Source organism: Myotis daubentonii, chromosome 6, assembly GCF_963259705.1.
Source record: "Myotis daubentonii chromosome 6, mMyoDau2.1, whole genome shotgun sequence".
NCBI lineage: Eukaryota > Metazoa > Chordata > Mammalia > Chiroptera > Vespertilionidae > Myotis > Myotis daubentonii.
The window spans coordinates 21,919,259-21,928,947 of record NC_081845.1 but is presented as its reverse complement, the minus strand read 5'-3'; positions in this window follow the sequence as shown (position 1 = coordinate 21,928,947).

Genomic DNA, 9,689 nt, shown 5'->3' with positions numbered 1-9,689 from the left:
GCCTTCTCATGGGAGTTATTTCAAAGTTCTCAGATTTTCTGTTTCAGCAATATAAAACAAGGAGATGACAACTTGAAACACTGTGGCAAGGAAAAAATATAGTTAAAATGAAAGTTAGGAACTTTTCTACCTTTTTTTTTCTTTTGCATATTAACTATAACCTCTTAGTCTTTCCAAAAAGCACTTATTCCCAAATTTTTAATATATTTAGAGTGGAAACTTGTTGCAGAATGCCATTAAACTTATAGTCAAATTTAGTACTAAATAATTGGTTGGCAGTATACTGAGTCCAATGTTATATATTATCATATATTTTATAGAATGTACTTTGCTAATCATTAGAAAATCCCTTCATTGTGTTTACCTTTTGAAATCTCACCTATAACCACCTGAGTTGAGAAATAATTAGGGGACCAATAGCTGAGTTTTATTTACTAAGTTATCTCCCCTGAGCCACCACTTCACAATAATTAAACCGTTCTTTGTTGTTTTTTTTCAAGAAGAAGTAATTTGCATCTCCTTCAAATTGTAACCTCAAAAATCCCTATAGTATAGAGTGTGAAGGCTGAAGGAACATTTACTTATAATAGCTTGCTAAACTTACTTGCTGAATATATTTCTTTCATTGCTTATATTCCCAGAGTTTGTGTTTTGTTTTGTTTTTTACTTTTATCGCCATTCATAGTTTAGACAGCTGGAGATGATTTGGAGAACTAATCTCATCAAGTTGATACTAATATAATCAGTGTGTAAGTATTTTCTGGGCTAATAGACAGTTTTAGATGTCTAAAATTAGTAAAATTGATTAAAATAAGCAGCAACTCACCTAGTCACTCACCTTCCCATCCTTAAAATGCAAAACAGTATGGTTTGAAACCTTTCACCGAGGAGTAGGCAACACCTGGGATGATCTGGAGGGGTGTATGTAGATTAGTCATGTCTCTGGAAGGAATGGATTTATGCTAAGTCATCCAAGGTGCAACTAGAGACCAAACAATATTGACTAATTAATTTTTATAATATATTTTATTAATTTCTTTTTTTACAGAGAGGAAGGGAGAGGGATAGAGAGTTAGAAACATCAATGAGAGAGAAACATCAATCAGCTGCCTCCTGCACACCTCCTACTGGGAGGTACATGCCCTTGACCGGAATCGAGCCTGGGACCTCTCAGTCCGCAGGCCGACGCTCTATCCCCTGAGCCAAACCGATCAGGGCAATAATTAATTTTTACTTTATTTAACCATGCATCTAAATTTTAGTCTTTGAACTAGAGACTGGACTATTTTTATTACCATTTATCTCATAGTCTGGCCTCTGTTGAAAGGGCAGTATCCTAGAAGAACGTATGTACATACAGCTGTGTATGTGGACCTTTTATCTATATACCTGTATTCTCTAGGTGATAGATTTCCCCAGTCTGTGAATTTTGAATTCATCCACTTTTACTTCCCAGTTTATATTTATTTTATATTATACTATATTTATATTCCCTCACTGGCCTGACCGCATAAATCTAAGTCTCTTCCATACGAAGTATCTTCCAGTTACTCTTGGGAGGCCTCGGATGGGTGCATCCATGTGCTCACAAGACAGTCTACCCAATAAAATCACCATGTGACACGCCCCACCCCTCCGAATTCTTCTGCCTCAGCTGTCCTAATCAAGTCTACCACATCTTTCAAGCTGGCTGGAGGAATTTCACCACTGCCACCATGGCTGGGACCTTGACTGAGAGTCTGAGTGTCTGTGTAAAAGATGCTGTCTCTTCAGCACTCCCACCTCACTGGTGCCCAAGTGCTGCTGCTGCTGTGCTAAGGGAGAGTGATGCTTCCTCAGGTCTCTGTACTCAGGCCCTAAAAGAGCCGCCTTCAATGCTATAGAGTGTCTGAACGCTACCCCCTACCCGCCCCCACCCCAGAAGCAAAGATACTTGAGGAGGAATGCGCACCCCTGAGACACACATGTTGGTGTTTAATAGCTTTCACCAGTACATGAAACTAGGGCTTCTCAAAGAAATGACTCAATCAAGCAATGGGACAGAGGAGACACAGGAAGAAACTGAAACATATTGAAAAGGAATTTTTGGACTGGAACCTGGATTCTTTATCCATCAGAGTCGAAGAATGAATCCACAGACAGAGGGTAGTATAGCAAAGGTGGAGATTTATTGAAGAACAAGTACAGACTTCCATGTGGGGAGGGGGAAAGGGTCCCACTGACTTCCTGTTTCCATGGTTTATAAAGGCTGCAGTTCATGTACTCTGATATCCCTCTGATTGGTCAATATTTCCTTTCGAATTGGTTACTGGTCTACGGCCATACCACCCTGAACGCGCCCGATCTCGCCTCGTCCGAATTGGTTACTGTAGTGACTCCTGAGGCCCGCCTCCCTCATTGTCCTCCTATTCCCTCTGGGCTATCTTCCTCCTTCTTTATATATAGACCTTTTTGGCTATTTCCAGTTCGTTTGTCTTATGGAAATATTATGTTGCTGCTCCCTTGTCTTATGGAAATATAACTGCACCTGGCTTCCTTGTGTTATGGAAATGTAACTTCTCCCAGTCTGTAGCCCTGTGTTTTTCCATGGGACCCCAATTCTAAAAATTCCCTAAGCCTGCCTATATTCCCCTAAAATTCCTGTTTCAATATTTTTATATCAGAAACTAAGAAATGTAAAAAGAAGTTGGAGCATTTCACAAGGACACTGTTGCAGCATGAATGGGCTCCCACTGGCTAAATATGGGACAACTTAAATACCAACATAATTAATGAAAGTAAAAATTTATAAGCCATTGGGGGAAAATGGGAATCCATGAGCTAAAATAGAGAGACATACAAACATATGTACATACATATGCACATGCAGGAGGGCTTTTCCTTAAAGTAAAATAATTTCTAACAGATACATGTTGAGAGAGTGCTAGAGCTAAAACACCATAATTTTATTTTTTAAGGTTTTTATTGCTTTTTAAAAAGAAAGGGAGAGGGAAGGAGAGAGAGAGAGAGAGACATCAATGCCAGAGAGAAACAACCATCAGCTGCTTCCTGTGTGCCCCCTACTGGGGATCGAGTACGCAACCTGGGCAAGTGCCCCGACTGGGGATCAAACTAGCAACATTTCAGTACATGAGACACACCCGCCAGGGTAAAAACATCATTATTTTAAAGCCATCACAATTAATACTGATTCAGGCAAGAACTATCAATGATAAATCTGGCTGCAGGGGAGCGGAGGACATTGATGAAATGAGGCATTTACATGGTAGGTAAAGGTAGGAAGGGGATTGGAGCATCTTTATTACTGAACTATTTCAAAGGTAATGTCTCCACTGTGCTTCGTGATTCTCTTATTTTTCCATACTCTGCTGCCCCTTAGTGGTCACTCTGAACAATACTGGGCTGACCAAACAAGGAGACACAAAAGCTAAACAGATAAATGCTTAGAAGTGACTGTTTAAAGATGACCCCCCCCCCCCCCCCGCTCGCTCCCACCCCCCACACACACACACAAAGGGGAGGGGAGAGTCTCCCAACAAACACTTTGAAAGCATGCCAGTTAGTTATCTATTCGCTCCCTTCCAAGGCACCTTCAGAAAAACAACTCAAAGAAAGGTTTCTGAACTTTTGCCTTTGTTAGAATCACATGAGGGACTTGTTTATGGTTTCCAGGCCCTACACCCGGAAGTTCTAATCTCTAGGACTGGAGTGAAATCGGAAATATGCTTCTTAAATCAAGCACCTCTTATGATTGTGACATTCCACAGAAGACTTTTTGAGAAATGCTGCTCCAGGGGAAGTAGCACTATTAAAAGGGAAGTTCTCTAAACTTGGAGTCAGAAAAACCCATTCATTCTTTTCACACTTGCTAAGCACCTGCTAGCCAGGCATCCCATGCTAGGTGCAAAGTGCTAGGTGCAAAGAATGTGATGAAATTCGCAGTCCCTAGCCTGAACAGCTTCATATCCTACTTTGGGTAAGCAAGTAGACAAGTCAATGCTCTGAGATAAGAACTCTAGAAAGAGGGAGGGCCATCCCTAGGGAGTGGAGGTGGGGGGTGGGGCAAGAGCTTGGGGAGAGCCAGGTTGATGGCATCTCTTGTAGAAAATTCTCTCATCAAAGAGACTCTGAAGAGAGTAAGGACACATAGGATTCAAGTTTCTGATTTCTGTGACCCTGCACACATCTCCAAACTCTCTGAGCCTCCATTTGTTAATCATATAAGTGAAAGGGCGAGTCGTCTCAGGGCCTGACCACGCTGCTGGTGGCCTCGGGCACTGACTCCCCAGCCCACGGCGGGAGCCCGGCGCAGGCTGCCACCCGCCCGCCGCCCCCGGACCGGACCCACGCGGCAGCAGTGGCGGGGCGCATGCCCTTGCCCGAGGAGATGGAGGAGAAGGCGATCACCGAAGCCCCCGGGAATGAGACGGAGGACGTGGACTTCCTGCCTGGGCTGGAACTGGTCGATCTACTGGACCCCCAGCAACCGGACTGGCCCCTGGAGCCCGGGCTCAGCTCGCCCTGGGGGGGGCTAGGACTGCGCCCTCCATCTTGCCCTGGGTCCTCCATTTTTGGGGCAGCCGCCATGTGCTCAGGAGAGTGCCTTCTTCCCGGAAGCCCAGGCCCCTGCTGGCCACGCCCAGGATTTCTTAAAACTAACCAATGACAATCAAGGGACGTGCGCGCCATAGAGATGACCCGACTCGCGCCTGGCCAATCGGCGGGGCCCACAGTCCCCTCTCCTGCCCTCACTCCACCCCCTATAAAACCCCCTGTCCCATCAGGCCTCTCTCTCTCGGCCATTGGAGCTTACTGTTGCATCGGTGAGTGTGGCAGGGGAGCCAAACCTAGGTTTGAAAATAAATGACTCTTTGCTTTTGCATCGGACTGACTGGCTCCCTGGAGGTCTTGGGAACTTTGAAATCTGGGCACAACAATAAGAAAAAGAAAGGCTGTGTATTTGAGGATTTATAATTGTTTGGCTGTTTCTGGGGCTTTTCGCCTTCACTTAACATTGTGCATACAGTTGGCAGGGGTTACAGTGTTACAGGAGTAACAGGTAAAATAACTGACCCCAAGATGCCATTCACTGACTCCAAATAACTCCCACCCAATGTTCCGTGGTCCTGTGGGGGAGGAACAAACGTTCCTCCACCCTCAAGGTTCTTCTGGCTGGTCTCGTAATCAAATAGACATGAGGCAGATTAGCATGAGAAAACAAACAAATTTAATACATACATATGTATGGGAACCCCACACACACATGAGCTAGTCAGAGACCCCACATGCCCTAGAGGTTCAGAGATAGGAAGATTGAGGTACAGTATATATGACATCATGAGCCAGGGATGAGGCTATGCACCTTGGGGGCTTCACTGCAGAATGATAAGAAGAGCAGGTGTTTAGTGAATAAAAGCTTGCCCTTGTCATACAGGTGGGACAAAAAAGTTATCGCTGATAATCTCTTATTATGGGCAAAGCCCCTAAGTCAACTTCTTTTAAGTAGTTAAAGGGAGGGGCAGACGTTTCTCTTGAGCCTGAAACTAGAATTGCCTTTAGCTCAAAACAATCCACCTACCACAGAAGCACATCTTGGGGTGGCTCGTTTTGAACTCCTGCCGTCTTACATACAAGGTGGGGCAAAAGGAGGTTTACAGTTGTGAATACAAAAAAGCAGAGTTTATTCTTGTATTATTTATTAACTAGTGGCCTGGTGCACGAAATTCATGCATGGTGGGGGGGTGGGGTTGTCCCTCAGCCAGGCCTGAACCCTTTCCAATCTGGGACCCCTCAGGGGATGTCCTGCCCTCCCCCAACTGCCCCCCCCCCCCCGCCAGCCTGATCGCCCCCAACTGCCCCCCCCCACTGCCAGCCCTCTTGCCCCCAACTGCCCCCCCCCCACCAGCCTGTTCGCCCCCAACTGCCCTACTCTCCTGGCCTGATCGCCCCTAACCACCTCTGCCTAGGCCCTGCCACCATGGCTTTGTCTGGTAGGACGTCCAGAAGGTCTCTTGGTCTAATTAGCATATTACCCTTTTATTAGTATAGATTATTGTATTCTTTTCCATATGAACTGTAAACCTACTTTTACCTGACCCTGCATATATGTGATGGAAGATGTCTTGTGAAAAGTAATTTGCTGTTTTTCCAACTAAAATAGGTATGATTCCAACTGATCATCGAATTAATAATTTCATAATAATCTACCTAACAGAATTCTACAATACATTTTTGTTTAGTTTCGTCACTGATCCTAGTCTTATTTTTAATTTTTTGTGGAACCTCCAAACTATTTGCCATAACGGCTGTACCAATTTACATTTCCACTCACAGTGCACAAGGACTCCCTTTGTCTATATCTTCGGCAACAATTATCTCCAGTCCGTTTGATACTAGCCATTCTAACAGATGTTAGGTGATATCTCTTAGTGGTTTTGATTTTCATTTTCCTTATAACTAGTGATGTTGAGCATCATTTTAAAATGTTTTTTCATTGATTTCAGAGAGGAAGGGAGAGGGAAGAAAAGAGATAGAAACATCAATGATGAGAGAGAATCATTGACTGGTGGCCTCCTGTACACCTGCTACTGGGGATCGATCTCAGGCATGTACCCTGACCCTGAGTCAACCAGGGCCTCCTGATTCATGGGTCGATGCTCAACCACCGAGCCACACCAGCCGGGCTCATTTTATGGATGGTTTCCGTTGCTTTACAGAAACCTTTTAGTTTATGGTCCAACTTGTTTGTTTTTTCTTTTGTTGCCTTTGCTTTTGGTGCCATTTAAAAATGGTATAATAACACATATTTCATTTTGTAGCTAGATTTCATATTTAATGTAGGGAAGACACCTTTGCCAATAATATAAATCTAGTAATACTAACTACACTATTATATTTATGTTACACTACATGCTAGCTTGTATTAACTCATGTAATCCCTCTAACAAGCCTGTGATGTAAATACATTTCTGTTTCCCATGTGAAAAAAACTGAGACACAGAGAGATTGAGTTGTCCAAGATTACATGTCAATAAAATGCTGAAGCTGGGGTTTGAACCCAAGCGGCCTGACTCCAGGGAGCAACCCTTAATCACTACACCACTTCTAACTCTCCATTATCTTTGCTAATGCCACATTGTTATGTGTGTGCAAATATCCTTAATGGATCTCAATGATAGATATTTATGTTGTCCCCAAATGTTTGGTATTTAAAGTAATATCATAATATAGATTATATCGGCACACTTGTCCAAGCATTCTCTCAGTATCAATTTCTAAAGATGCGGTTGATGAGCTTACATTACATTTGAACGTTTGCAGAAAGGCTGTGTCAGTTTGAAGAGCTGCCACACTGTAAGGCAGTGCCCATTTCCCCATACACCTACCCTTGGCAGCACCGTGTATTCTCATCCTTTCTCATATTGCCAGTCTCTTAGGTGTCTGGTGATGCTGAATTTTACATGAGCCTTATGATCATGAAAACAGTGATAGTTAAAGAAATCCTCGTACATTTGCGCTCTGGGAAATGGGCTGATTGTATACAACTACCCTTGCTCATATGACTTAGATAAGACCCACACAATTCCCTCTTCCTGAAAATCCCCACTCCTGCTCATTTACCTACGACAAGGCTGGACAAGGCCGAATTCCCATTCTTTGCCTCATAAATGATTAACTAAGCTTCTGTCAGTACAGATCAATCAGAACAAAATGCTTGCTAGCCAAACTGGTTAAGATTCTCCCCTTCCCCCCAGGTGCCTGAACTTCAGTCCAGCCTCAGCCTAGCCAGCAAACTGCCAGCCCCTCCTCAACAGCGCCCCCTCTAGACTGGCCTCAAGGTGAAACATTTTCTGATCTTGTCAAGTCCATTCATTCCAAGTCCTCACACCCAATTCTTTCTAGTCTTGTTTACTCCTTTCTCTCTCTCTCTCTCTCTCTCTCTCTCTCTCTCTCTCTCTCTATATATATATATATATATATATATATATATATATATATATATATATATATAAATATATATATTTTAATATATAATTATAATACTATTGCCTAAATCATGAAACATCTGCAAAACTTATGGTCAAAGGTTTCTCCCCATTACAATGACTTCTGAATAGATTCTCTCCTTATTAAATCCAGGTTTGTTTTTTATTTGCTAGGTCAAAACAGCAACAATAAAACGTCTTGTTTTATTTTGCTTTTGTGTACTTTTATTTGCTTTTCAAGCGTAATTATTGGCTATTTTTGTTCTTTCTCATATAGTTTATAACCACCCCCCGCCCCCCTCATTTGCTCAATCCCAGCTGACTTCAGCCATTTGTTCGCAGGAGATCCAGCCACCAGGGACATTCCAATACCCCTGGGTCTCAAAGCATTTCTTCCATGAGTTTGGGTCTCTACAAAGCCTCCATCATGCACTCTGAGTGGGCCACAGCAGTGCCAGCATGCAGTTCTACACCAATTTAATCCACACAGAAGCTCTGGCTTCTTCCCCCCCTTTCCCCTCAAACAATGTAACATGAAAGGATGTTTGGAGAATACACCAGACCTTTTGTAAATGTAAATTCTTTGCATGATAGTGTTGGGGTCGAGCCCCAGCGGGTCCAGGGGTCCCCAAAGGTGTAGACGGAGTCGGCGAAGAAGGAATGGCAAGGAGACAGCGTTCAGTTGATCAGCAGCCTTGCCAGGGTCTCTAGCCCGGATCTCCAGCCAAGTTCTGGTCTGGATCTCCAGAGAGGTTCTGCTTAGGATCTCCAGAGAGGTTCTGTCCAGGTTCTCCAGTCAGGTTCAGTCACCAGGTTCTAGTCAGGCTCTCCTGCCAATCTCTGCAGTCAGGTTCAGTCCAGGATCCACTTCCATGCTCTCTCCAGCGAAGTTCTTCTGTCTCTAGAGAACGTTCTGTGTAGGTTCTGTGCCTAGGCTCTGTCTCTCTTGGTCCTGTCTTCCAAGCCCTGTGTTCTTGATTCTGTGTTCTGAGTTCTGTCTTATAAGTTCTGTGTCTTGCTGTCTTGTTACATCTGTATTTATACCAGTTGATTTTAATCCTGTCAATTTCTATTCCAAAGGTTAGGGCGTTTCTTATCTCCATTCCAGGGAGTAAAGATTATGTAGCTTAAGCATGATTGTTCATAGTTAAAGTGATTAATTACCCGCCTGGCACTTAGTTGAGGGGTTTTATTCCCTCCCTAACTTCAGGGGAAAATCCCTACCTGGGGATTCAACCTTTCTCAGAGACCTTGGTTAAAACACATAGTGCCAAGAAGGTGAGCAAACATATTAAGAACAGTATGCCATATATGCCAGGTCCTTTGAAACAGCAAGGATGGACCGGCTCCCGGCAAATTCCCCCTTTTTTATTTTTTAAAAGCAGGCATTAAAAAGAAAAACCTCAAATGCTCTCTTATATCCATTTTAAGAGTAGGATTGGCACTTTCCGCTATTACCTGAGTCCTGATCTATCATCCCAGGGAGAGCTTGCCAATCCTGCACTTTCCCGGGGTGGAAAGGCTGCAGTGGGGTTAAGGATAAGGCTCCTTGGGCCTACCTTCTCCCATGCCTCTACATTTACCTTTCCGGCACCTTTCCTTCCTCAGAAAAGCATGGACGTATTTCTTGTATAAAACGTTCTGTCTGACTGGGAGTAACCTTAATTCCTCTGCTAGCAAGCATATATGTTAAAAGATCAATAC